Raw genomic sequence first — 13,985 nt, 5'->3', positions numbered from 1 at the left:
TAACTCCATATTTTCTCTTTCATATAATTTTCTATGATATTTCAGTTAAGATGTATTAGTTCAATCAGAACGTTATAACTAGGATGTAAAATCACTACCACAAAGAACACAGCTATAGGATATACACAAAAGGAAATGAGAATGAAATCAAACCATTACCCTACAAAAAAATCAACTAAACCCAAAGGGAAATAGTAATGCAGGAAATGAGGGACAAAAAAAGCTACAAGGCATATTGAACAAAAAAAGCAAAAGACAAAAGAAAGACATTGCATATAAATACATAGAGCTTTCTCTCTACTTCAAGCATTTTAATGGGGGCAGGATCATCCTCAAAGTTGTGAAAACTGCTTTTGAGGGGCAGAAACATCTTTAATACATAAATAGATATATATGGTGTATTTGTGTTACTAAATGCCAAGCAGAGGGAGATTTAAAAAAAAATTGTCTGAAAAAGACTCCTTCTGGGGCAATAATGTAAACAAGTTTGAGAAACACTGTTTTCCTCTAAATTTTTGGTGACTTCATTTTCTCCATCTTATGTGGGGTTGGGGTGGTTTATCCATTATCCAAGGAGACATTTTGTAATATAAGGTAGGAAAATTCTCAGATACAAACTGTGTACAATTGAGGTGATTCACAGCTCTGATCAAAGTTCCAAGCACACATTTGAAGTGTGAAATAATCCCTTCCACATATCCACATTGTATACCTTGATACAATGTGTCTTTATTTCAAAAAGGAAAATTTTGAAAGATAAATACATTTAAAATAATTTTTTTTAAAGACTCTATTCTTATGTTGCAGTTACATGCAGGCAACTTCCACCCATCAGTCCTGGGGCCTCCCCACTTTACTCATCTTTTTATCTTTGGAAAAATCGCTTTTTTCCCCTGTTGAACTTCAAGGTGTAAGCTCCTTGGCTTCCAGCCAGTGTTTCTAATGTCTTGGGCCACATCACACCATTGTCTGGCCTGCGTTCTCTTTCAAGGGAGATTTCTAAAATTATTTGTGGTTATCTCACATTGGAAGATAAGCAAAAGATGGAAGTGTCTGTTTTAGATGAACTGAAACTACCTCACTTAAAAAAAAAAACAAGCAAAAGTTTAACATGTTGTATTAATCAACAAGACTGCTGCAAAACGTTTTAATTTCTGGTATTTCTGAACTTTGTCTCCCTAGGCAAGGTAGAATAGACGAGCCAATCACAATAAGGTCTCCACTTTTAATTAATGTGTCTGATGTATAAATAAGACACCAGCATGAAGTTTCTGCATCTGAGGTAACAACCTGGGGGAAGAAGGAAATTTGAGGACCAGGACCTGCCTTCAAACTGCTCGTGCCAAGGAATAAGCAGAGGGTGGAAAGGGCATCACAGGGAACCTACTAGTCCCTGGTCAAGTTGCGACCTGTAGAAAGGATGCTCTGAGATTCAGCTCTGAGATTCAGATTCTTCTGATTTTCTCCTGGCAAAAGCCTTGGCAGAGCAAGAAATTCATTGGCCAGTCAGGATCATGTGATTTTGCATCCACTGTCCTCACCGTGTGGCTCTGGAGGGCATATCCCCAGATTATGATTCTATCCTTCCTTAGCAAAAGGGACGGGAGATTGAGCTGAAAGGGCTTCTGCCCATTACTCGTACTTTTTTGTCCACTGCATCTGATAGATGTATTACTTTTCCTTTACTTCTATTCTTTTCTGAAAGGCACATAAAATCTTTTTTGTGTAGGTTGAATAGAAATGTTCCTAATTCTTCCTGTTCATCCAGAGTCTGTCTTATATAACACTTCCTTTTTCTTCCCCTAACTGGGGAATCTAAGAATTAGAGAGATTTAGGGCTGAAAGTGCATGTCTGGTTCCCCAGAGCAAGAACTTCCCTTCTAATCCAAACTCTTCATGTTACAGAGGAGCGCAGGAAGATTGTTTTCCTGAAGATTCTACAGTTAGTTTCTCACAGGTCTCGAATCAGAATTTGGGCATACTGGTTCCCTGCCCAGCACTTTTTCCATGATGGTGAATGCCTCTCCATCAACTCCTCTTCCCCCTAGTTCTCCATCTGCACTTCCACCTTAATGTTGTTCCCATCTGGCCTTTCTTTCATTTTGTACGTCAACATCATTATCCTCAAAAAGCACTGCAAAGCTATTTCATTATTCATTGGGTATCTCTGCCTTTGTCACTCAGCTGAAGCTCTCCTCACCTTTTCCTGTCTCCATAAATTTCCCTTTTACATCATCACCCTATCCCACACTTCCACATTTTTCTGACAAAAGTTATTAATAACACATGAATTGCCAAGACAACATTTCCTTCATAATCATTTAATTGAACTTGGCTTTGTGTTTGAAGTTCTTATCCCTTTTAAAAATCATTCATCAAATAGTTTGAGCTCCTGTTATTGTCCCAACCCTGCAGTAGACACTGGAGAGACAAAAGAAGACACGCTTGCCATCGTTAGAGGTCCAAGTCTTTCTCCTGTTGATGCATCTTTCCTTTGTTCACTGTATTTACACCTGTTTCTAGGACTTTTTCACTATCACCTCTTCTTCTGGCACGCTCTTAAATGTTGCTCTTGTCTTCAGGATTCTGTTTCAGTTTCTTTTTCTTCTCTGTTGATGGAAACCTCTCTGTGGGTCCTTAACTATATTCCGAACCTATTAATCTGGATTTCCAACTGTTTTTAGATACCCCTACCTCAAGATCGTGTGAGCACTCACATTCCACTGTCTGAAAATGAGCTCTTTATCTTGCTGGGCTCTCCACCCTTGCCTCCTCCTCTAGAGTTCCTTGTCTATTCTTAGATGATAATATTTGCCAAGATACTTAGAAAAACTCAGTGGATATCTTTGATGTCTCGCTTTTCCTTCTCTTGTATGTTATATGTGCAAATGGTCAGCAAGCTTTGCAGACACTACTTTCCAAATGTCCCTCAAGTGTGCCCCCTCCACCCTTGTTTCATTGCCCTTGCCCTGGATTAGGTCCTCATTGTCTTTCATCTGGGACCATAACAATAGCATCCTAGATGTATCCTGTCTCCCCCTCCCAGTCCATATTCCCCAGTGCTGCTGGAATCATCCTCCTAAAACATGGATTTAATTATGTGAGTTTTATATTTAATAATCCCCTACATATTTTAAGTCTTTTTTTCCTTTTTGTATTCTTTTTCATTTTCATTATAGGTTACTATAATATATTGAATACAGTTCCCTGTACTATACAGTATGAAATTGTTGTTTATTTATTTTCTATATAGTAGTTAGTATCTGCAAATCCAAAACTCCTAATTTATCCCTCCATCTCCTCCCTCCTTTCTCACTGGTAACCATAAATTTGTTTTCTATGTCTGTGAATCTGTTTCTGTTTTGTAAATAAGTTCATTTGTATCTTTTTTTTAAGATTCCATACATAAGTGATATCATGTGGTATTTTTACTTCTCTTTCTGACTTACTTCACTTATAATGACAATCTCCAGGTCTATCCATGTTGCTGAAAATGGCATTATTTTATTCTTTTTTATGGCTGAGTAGTATTCCATTCTATATTTATACTACAACTTCTTTAACCAGTCATTTTCAATGGACACTTAGGTTGTTTCCACTTCTTGGCTATTGTAAGTAGTGCTGCTATGAACACTGAGGTGCATGTATCTTTTCAAATTAGAGTTTCCTCCAGATAAATGCCCAGGAGTGGGACTGCTGGATCATATGGTAAAACTATTTTTAGTTTTTTAAGTCTTGATTTTGTTTCTTGATTCAAAGAGGAGTAAAGATAGCTCACAGAAACATGTCAAAACAAAACATTATAAAATAAAGAATCTGAAGTGGAAGAAAAATAAAAAGAAGCAAGAGGTGGAGATCAAGCCCTCAAATCCTGTCTGTTTCCCATTGACAGACACAAATTTGACTTTGAGTTTTAGAACAGGCTGAGCAAAGATGAGAACATGACTTTTAATAACTGTTTCTATACACATTTGCTTCTTCTGATGGATTGTTAAGTTCTTTGGGGAAAGATATGTATATTTTTGTTTGTTTAATTTTTGTATTCCCCAGAAATTAGAGTTAGCACTTTCTGTCAAGAAATGCTGCCTCTCATTGAAATAAAAAGTACTGCCTTTTTAATATCTTGAAATTCGTATCATTCTCTATTTCTTGTCAGTGTTCATACAAGCGCTACTAAATATGGTGTGTAAAAAAATACAGAGCCTACAAACTTAATATATCATCTACTTAGCTCCAATCATACATACACACGCAGACACACATGTACTCATACATACAACTACAGTTCAAACACTGATAAAAGTTTTTCACTTGAGTTTCCTCTTCATGCTTTATACATCAGCTGTTCTTTTTATAAATGGTTTTACCAGGTAACACAGTCTTTCTTAAGAGCCACATTATTTATTGAGAAACGCAATCAAGACTGCCAATCACGGGGGTAGGGTATAGCTCCGTGGTAGAGCACCTGCTTAGCATGCATGAGGTCTTATGTTCAATCCCCAGTATTTCCATTTAAAAAACAAATAAACCTAAAAAAAAAGACTGCCAATCAGGTAAGTACCATGTGAATGTGCCATAACTCAATATGCTTTTCATGGAACCAAAGTACATGTTCTTGTAACTAGAATTTTACAATTAGGGCATATAGGTTTGGGAGTACAATGGGAAGGATGCATCTGCTATTCCTTTGGAAAATAAATTTAAGAGAAGCTATTATGACAGATTACAGTTTGTCTTTTAAAAATTTATAATGTTTCTGGAAGGATTCTAAGTTGTAGCAGTGAAGTGTTGGATTTCTTGCTATTTTGAATCAGGGAACTCTAAGCATTTCTGCTATGCTCACCAATCTGTGTATATTATGTATGTTTGTTGTGAAAGTTGATGTCTACAGCCAGGCAAAAATGGCATTTCATGTGTTTCTTTGTGGATGGATCTGGAAAGGGAAGAAACAAACTTTTTCATGCTTAAGAACTGATTGCAGCCATATGATCTTTTCAACATCAATGTGATGAACAGAGAAGGATGCCTCATTAGCTTTATAAAGAAGATCATCCATTAAAAACATGAGCTGGGGCACCCATGGTGCTCAGCATCAGGTACTAATCACAGACACATACTTCACAGGTTCTGGTGTTTTTGTTTGAAAGCGTTGCTGCCACAGCATCGTACAGTCACCGCCCGGACACATTGTTGACAAGAACTGCCAAGCACCTCAACGTCATTTTTCACACAAGAAAGCAACAGAGAGTTGGAAACCGTCTCCGACATGACACCGCTGATACTTTTTCAGCTGGAGCACAGATACTCTTCCATTTGTACCCTCTTAGCTAACTCACAGATTTTTTCAACATTCCTCTAGTTCTAGGAAACGCAAATAAAATAAGAAATGTGTGGCTATGACACCACTTTAAACATGTCATCCATTTTATACTAAACCTCATACGTTTGTTGGAGTTGGGGGTCTCTCTCTCTTTTTTTTTTTTTTTTGACATTTTAGTACAGAAAATAAAATATGAGAGTAGACTTGTACGAACAAGACAAAATATCGCTTTGTGTATTTTTCAGGTAGTTTTGATTTTGACTGTGAAAAAAATGTTTCACTGCATAAGTATTATGTGACTTGTTTATGAATCTAACTCTAGACGGTTTCCTATGAATGCTGAGTCTATTCGATTTACCCTGATCCAAAGGGAGAGTGAGACTTCTCTAGGCTCAAACCTTCCTTTTTGTCTCCCAAAGCCAAGATTACTCTTTCTATTTAGTAGAATTGCTCTTCTGAATGTAGTAAGTAGCCTGTGCAGTCTCGGAAGTAGAATAGCAAAGTGTTCCTGTGGGCAAGGACACCCCGGGGTTATGTAACTCAGAGGTTTTCATCCTTAATACCTCAGACACTGTATGATATTCAATCTGTGTTACTGATTTCATTTGTTGACTACCTTTACAATTTAAAATAGTCAATAGAACAATAAAATATTCAATACAGAGTAGCTCTTGTGGCATTTTTACAATGATTTTCCTGCTTTTGTCTTTTAAATGAGGGCGAACGTAGTATAACTTTCTAGGAACAACTGCTTTCTGGAATCAAGTATTATGAAAGTATTATTAACTATTTCAGATTAAATAGATGCATTCAATTAAATAATTACTCAAATCCAAAGATGCAGTATTAGTGAGTGGAAAGAAATATGTGAACAGTAGGTCCCCAGATTTGATCTATGACTTGGACTAGAATGAAAAGATAAGGAGTATGTTTCCCTTACTTCTTATAAGTACGGGGAAGGTGGTATAAGAGTGCTAAGTGGGTGGGTTTAAATCACAACAACTTCCAAAATTACCAGCGAACACCCACATATGCATCTCAGCAGAGTTCAGCAACACGATACTGTGTAACAGGATTGAGACATGAAAGTGACATCATTCTACTTCGTGTTTTTCTAATTTGTAGGAATAACTGGGATTTAGAAATCAATTTAGGCAGATAATTGTGTATTTGAAACCATGCTTGTGACATGGAATCCTATTTTCCCTCCTCTTCCCTTCATTGAAAGCCAATCACGGATCATGTTCCATGTAGAGAAATTTCTTCCAAATCAATGGCTTGTATTTCCATACGATATAAAATGTGTACCTATGTTTGTGAAAAAAGGTTTCAAAAGTTGGTATTTCCTTTTGGTGGACAGCTTTCTCCCGTAGCAGTTTCTTGCTAATCTGTCTTCACTTTTTATCTTTAGCATATTTTAGACTATAAAATAATAGTCTTCAAAAATCAATAAATTCTTAATATGCATTAGAGTCTCTGAATATTACTGCAAGTTCTACTCTGTGTTGGTTATACAAATACACAAATGAGCAGGCCTTGAAGCCACCCACATCCTGGGACATACTAAACACAAATCAAGCCCCCATTATGAAACAAGAATCAAATCCACATCCTCTGTGCCACACATTGAAATTCTTGCCTTTTTTTAGCTAATATGTATGTCAGTGCTTCAGTTTTTTTTCTTTTTGTGAACTTGCAGCCTCAGATGTTAGTTAAGTTTTACTCTTCTTCAAAAGCATTTATTTGAAAAACATGGGAATGGAAAATGAACAGGCTAAACTAATTAGGATATGCAAATGTGGTTCAGTGGGTCTGCTTTTTAAGTGAATCATACTTATTTGAATACACAAATAAAAGAAAATTTGTTTCAGTAACAATCTGGAAGTGAGCTCATGTGGAACAAATAAGGGCTTAAATTATAAGGATTAACTTTTCAGAATCGACTTTGCAGTTCACCTTTTTAATAGAAGGAAATGTTGACTTGAGCCAGAGGCCCCATTTGGCATTCAGCGAGGTATGGTGAGCCACAGAATGCTTACCAAGTTCTTGTCCTCATTTAAAGTGAATGAAGAGATGGAAGAAAGGGCCTTATGCGGATTTACTTACTTTTTTCGAGACAGTTGAGGGGCTAGCAGGTGCAAATTTATAACTATATAACACAGGCACCACCTTTCTTGTTTAAAAAAATATGTATTTTAAATCATAGAGTGGGAAACATTTGGCAAGTTCATTCCCAACACTGTTCTTGATGCAGAAAGGACCACAAGTGACATTAAAAGAGAGAAATGACATTAAAAGAAAAGGGGGAAAAAGACTTTAAAAGAGAAAAAGAAATCAAGGCAAAATAATATATAGAAGAAATGGATTGTGAGGCTATTTTAGACTGGGAATCTATCCCCAAAGGACTAATGTTATATTTAATATTTCGGATTCATTTTACACAGATAGAAGGATTGGAATTTATTAAGTCATAGTTAAATCAAAGAACAAACCAGATTGATGAAAAATGTTATTCTAGGGCACTTACCACTTAGTTAACGTCTGCCTTTTTTTTGTAGGAGTACTCTAGTTTTATATGTGGTTACTTAACAAAACCTATTTAATTTAAAACATTGCATTATTCCTAGGAGATAATCCAATGCTCTGTATTAGATCACCTACCTTTAGAATCTAGAATATTGTTTCATTTGTTCCTCATTCAAACTACAAATATTTGTTCAGCTCCAACTATCTGCCACTCATTCCCAGGATGCCTTGGGGAGTACAAAGGTGACTATGACATGGTCATGACCTACACTCAGCCAGCAGTTTTGTGGAGGAGACCATGTCTGAAACACTCATTCTCCAAAGAAACATGCCCAGCTATGACACTCTACCTGCATGAGTTGATATGCTTGAGGGCTTATTTTCTGACTGGAGGGGAGTGACAGAAACATTGATACACAAATGCCTAGGAGACAGAAAAAAAATGAAAGCAATAGAAAGTAGCTTCCTTGTTGATTACATGTTGATACCATGGGCTGATTTTGAGTCCTTGTGGAGGTGAAGAATATAGGAAGAAGCTAAAGGAAATATTTTCAAGAGAGCTGTAGAAAGTTCGGATGAAAGTAATGTTGCTTCAAAGCAGAGATATAAAGATGTAATCCAAACTTAGGGAAATTCAGTGTTTTCTGATAATTTCCTTTTACCTCAGAATATTGTGATTCTGTCCAGTCAGTGGGTCCAAATGGGATATGCTACAGATAGTGGGGAAGCCCTACACTTGGTTTTCTCAGAGATTAAGTACAATAGACCTGTTAATAAGCCAACATGGTACATCTGCTGCAGAAACTTGGTGGAAAGACAGAAGAGCTTAAAGGTCTAAGTGTGCAAAGGAGCACACAGAGCTCCCCCCCACTCCTGCACCGCCATGAACTCTCAGACATAAATGGAGAGACTCTGTGGAATGGGAGTGACTTAAAGCCCAAAGTCATGCAGTGGGAACTAGTGAGTGAATGAAATACACGCAGGGGCATTAAAGTGAATTTCAACTTTACGGTTATTTAACTTTTCCATAAATGATGACATGATAAGTGCAGATTAGTGCTGTGAACTGTGAGTTGTCTGATCTCAACAACCAAGTATTTCCAAAACGTCCTCTCACTTGCAGACTGAGAGTTTAGACCGTGTAACTTTGAGTACAAAACCTGCCCTGAACGTACAGCTCTAAGTTTAGCACATAAGAGAATGATTAATTATAAAATCAGGGAGGGATCTGGAATGCCTACACTGGGTGACATTTATATTTAATAAATTTTGACAACTCACTTTTTAAATAAATTTTATTTTTATTTTATATATTTTTAATTCTTTTCTTTTTTTCTTTTCTTCTTTTTTTTTTTTGAGGGGGGAGGTAATTAGGTTTAATATTTTTATTTTATTTTATTTTTTTTATGGAGGTAATGGGGGATTGAACCCAGGACCTTATGTATGCTAATCCAGGACTTCATGCATGCTAAGCGCATGCTTTATCACTGAGCTATACCCTCCCCGCTTCCTTTTTTTTTTTTTAATGGAGGTACTGGGGATTGAACCCAGGACCTCTGAGCTATAGCTTGTATATGTATGACTAAACTACTATGTTGTACACCAGAAATTGACACAACATTGTAAACTGACTATATTTCAATTAAAAAAAAATTAAGGCAGTGATTAATGCTAGGAAAACAAACATTCAAAAATGTTGACAACTAGGAAGAAGGAAGTTACTAAGCTGAGGGGAAGAGACACAGTTATGTCAGATAATAGCAAACAGCCTCACTTTCTGAAGTCTGGAACACAGGTCACAAAAAAGGTAAGTTTGTGCTGAAAAAGTAGGCTAAAACCAGGTCACATATTTGCCTGACTACCATCCCAAGGACTTCAAAATTAATACTGTTAGTAGCAGTTCAAGGGTCTCTGACTTGGCAAGTGTGAAAATTTGCATTTTAGGGAGAATATCCTATTCTTAGTGAAAGGTTACATTTTTCAGAAGATGGATTGGAGGCGAGAGGAATAATTACGAGTCTATTCCAATAATCCAGATGAAAAATTAGGTAATGATCAAACTGCATAAACAGAATCGACAGTGCTTCCATGGGTACAGAAGTTGAAGAAAGGGCAGAAGAGAAAGATGACTTACATGGTCATCTGGAAGACTGGAATCCATTCTCATAAGTTCGTTAGTGTGATTGGTGTGGAGAAAAGTAGACGGTATTTAAGGGGAGGCTTAAGCAGAACACCACCCTGACCTGGTGATGATCAAGAGATCATCTAGCGCTGATGACCATGGCTAGTATGAGAATTACCAGTTCTTTGAATCTGTAGAGACCACTAGGCATGATTTCCATCACACTCTCAAGTTGTCTGATAGAGGTAAGGAAACAACAACAACAAAAAGCCAACTAAAGGTGTTACTGGTTACTGGATCAGATTAACATTTATATGAAAAATTGCTGTAGGACTTGTGGGAACCAATGGGATTCTCTATGTTTGCCTACATTAACCACAAGCTTAAATTGCTCACATGATATACTTTTGTTCGGAGTCATCCTTCAAAGGTCTCAGAGTGGGAACTTGTCCCAAGTGGAAATTATCCCAAGTTTGTCTCGTTTTAACTGCACATAGTTCCAAAGGGAGAATTAGAATAGAAAGTGCAACCAAGCAAGATCAAGAGCAGACCCAAAGAAGTGAATAAAGTCACACTGATAAATGGCTATAAGAGCCTTTTAATACCTTCTAAAAAAAAACATCAGAACGAAATTCCAATCCCAATACTGTGGCTTAACAGTTGCTAGACCTTCTGTAGATCAGTGTTCCTTCTCTTTAGGTATCATAAGAGCCTTCCCTTAAAATCCAAGGGAATTTGATTGAGTTAGAAGTCCTGATCTGAGCTAAAACTATGCGTTCTCTACCCCACAGGCACCTGGGAAGGGAAAAGCCAAATGTGTAAGCATATCCTATAGTCTTTAGATTGGAGTTTAAGCTTCGAAGTTCAAGCTGATGAACCCAAAGAGAAGTGGGCACAAGAGAGGTGTTATCAAGTCAGAAGCACATCAAAGAGAAGCACGTGACTGTAAGTGCAGATACAGTATTTGAGCTCATTTTCGCTGATGCCCAGAACAAGGACCATGAACATACAGACAAGCTTAAATAGATTAAGGCAAAAACTTAGAAAATAGAGATGGTATCGGAACTCAAGGGAGATCATCCTGCATTTCTAAAATAGAAACATGCATGAAGAATAAAAAATAGAATTTAGAACTAGAGATGGAAATTTAAGAATTAGTCTCATACAGATAATAGAAGACAAAGAATGATGTTGAGTGGGAAGAGAAAAAAACTACATACTTTATCTCTCTAATAAGATATGGATTATATATTTATATTTTAATCATTTATCTGAGAATGACTGAAAAAAAAATCCCTAATCCTTGGTTTAGGAATTAGCATAGAGATATCACCCTCTGCACACTGGGAATTCTGTGGTGATGAATATATAATCCTAAACAGAAAATCAAACATGCTTGAATAATAGGGGTAGGGAAAGGATGTATACTAAATTTTAAAATTTACCAACAAAATTTGGTGCTAAACAGGTATTTTGAGTTTCTTTTCCTATTTCGATGCACATTGTATGATCAGAAAAACCCAACACTATTTCTACTGTGTTCCAAACCGATAGATGAGCTCAAGATGTATTCGCGTGTGGTAAACTCATGGGATTTTCAGAGCACCATAAAAGCTTTTTATCGTACACTCCAACACTGTCATCCACAGTTAGCTAGCAAATATGATAGGTTTTTAATTTAATCCACCCCATCCTTGCCAGTGCTGCTTGTCTGTTACGTCACCTTTCTGTGGGCCAAGGGTTTGTTTTCCCCACATAGCTTTCACGAAGCTGCTGACAGCCCTCCTGACTGAGAAACTGTAGAACAGCGATCTTCCAGTTCATTTGGTGGTACTGACAAAGAGAGCTGTTGATACCCTGATGCAAAGGCTTTCTATCAGGCATTACATAGTGTCTGTGTTCTCAGCATGTTGGGGGCGTGATAAGTCATAGCACATGCTTTCTGACATCTCACTGCCTTTCACTGCTGTGTGGAGTTTCCCGCAGTTGAAATCAGGGTGACAGAAAGTAAAAAGCCAAGTGTGACATCATCAGCAACTGGTGGCAGTCACTGTATCATAAATAATATTTTGCAGACGTGCAAATAAAATGAAGTTGTGAAAAGTTCACCACAATCTCTTTGAAGCAAATTTGCAATCAACGGTTTCACTCATTTCCACACACCAATTTTAGCCAAGTCATGACAATACACAGAAATATCTGTGGTGTTTTACATTGAGAAGTCAAAGGACCAAGGTACTTGGTAAGTCTACTCAGTGAAAGAGCTGGGGATTTTTTTTTTAACAAAGTGAAAAAAAGTTTTGTTTGGTTTTGTTTTTTTAGAAATAGCTTCTCTCTTCAAAGTGGGATCACGTATCAGCGCCTGTAGGTCCCACAAAGCAATGGGTGGCACTGCACAGGAGGTGGCTCTGCTGTGGATGGAATGTCCCCTGATTATGATTACGCTTTGGTATTAATAAGGACGGCAGCTGCAGCAATCTGTTCAATTTTATGCAAATTAGCCCTGGCCCTCTGGCTTCTGGCTAGTGGCCAAGGCAGCCTTCGGCTGGGCAAAGTTTGGCTTTATGCTTTATTCTACTGCTGCAAAGGTTTATTTAATTATCTGTATTTATTTAAAGCAGAACAGTACAAAGCAATTCTGCTTCTTGGTCAACTTTGTGATGGCTGATTTGTGTGGGATTTCGCACCCATCCACAAGCTCGTTTGAATCACTGAATATGTGAATCACTGAATATGACCCTGAAAAGCAGGAAGGGTGGACTCTACTCCTTGCTTTCTGTAACAATCAAGGGCTCACAGTAGTTTCTCTTCGCTGTCCCACTGAAGATCTGTGAAATCAAATAATGCCGGTATCTTTTAACTGACATTGTAAATCTTTAGTAGCTGGGACTTAGTTGGGGAGACAATCTGAATCAGAGAACTTGATTTACATAATATTTTAAAGAAATGGGTGAAGGTGGTCCAAAAGTACAAACTTCTGGTAACAAAACAGAAAGTCCTAGGGATGTAATACACAGAATGGAGACTTTAGTTAATAATGCTGTAGTATGTATTTGAAAGGTATTAGAAGAATAAATCCTAAAAAGTCTAACCACGAGAAAAAACTTTGTAACTATGTGTGGTGATGGATGTTAACTGTACTTACTGTGCTGAACATTTCACAATGGATGCACATAATGAATCTTTATGTTACACACCTGAAACTAATATAATGTGATATGTTAGTTCTATCTCAATAAAAATATTGTGAAAGAAATGCTTATCTATTATTTCCAGTTATATATACTCAACAACCCAAAATAATCTAGCAAGATATGGTCAGCCACATGTTCCTGTGTGCCCATTTTCATGCATCCATATAATGATTTGTAATTATCATCTCAATTTTATATACCTGCTATATAAAATGTTAAAAATAATTTATTGTCCTCTTGTGTGAATGAATTAATCATTCTCTTTACAGACTTACTTACAATAAAATTAGTTGGTGGAGCAAACCAATTTCTTACTGAAGCAAACCTGAGCCCAGCTCATGACTTAATCCTCAAATATCAGAATTAATCAGGTTATAGCCAAATTTTAAAATGTAGTTACTGGCCGCCAAAATTCACCAATTACAATCCATCAATAACAAAATTCATCAATTTTGTATGCAGTGAAGGCCTATGAGATGTGGCTTGGCACTCATTCTGAATTTGCTTTACGTGTTTCATAATAATTTTATTTGTGATCCTTCTTGGTTTTCATAAATTTACAGTTTTCATAAAGACCATTAACGAAATATTTCATAGGGCATTTGGGGTAGGGGGCTCCTGCATCCTATTTGACCAGCTAAGTCATCTGCAGTCATACTAAAAGCCACAAAATATGCAGGGATAGCACCCACCATTTTCAGCTACTTGTACTAAGATTTCTGCATTAGATTGTTCCTCCTTCCTGTTAATCTAGGCTCTTATGGGCCTTCTTTTATTTTAAGCACAGATTCAGCTGACAGCCAGCACTTGTTCTGGTTTTGAA

This window comes from Camelus dromedarius, chromosome 1 (assembly GCF_036321535.1).
Source record: "Camelus dromedarius isolate mCamDro1 chromosome 1, mCamDro1.pat, whole genome shotgun sequence".
Taxonomy (NCBI): domain Eukaryota; kingdom Metazoa; phylum Chordata; class Mammalia; order Artiodactyla; family Camelidae; genus Camelus; species Camelus dromedarius.
This window is presented reverse-complemented; position numbering follows the sequence as displayed.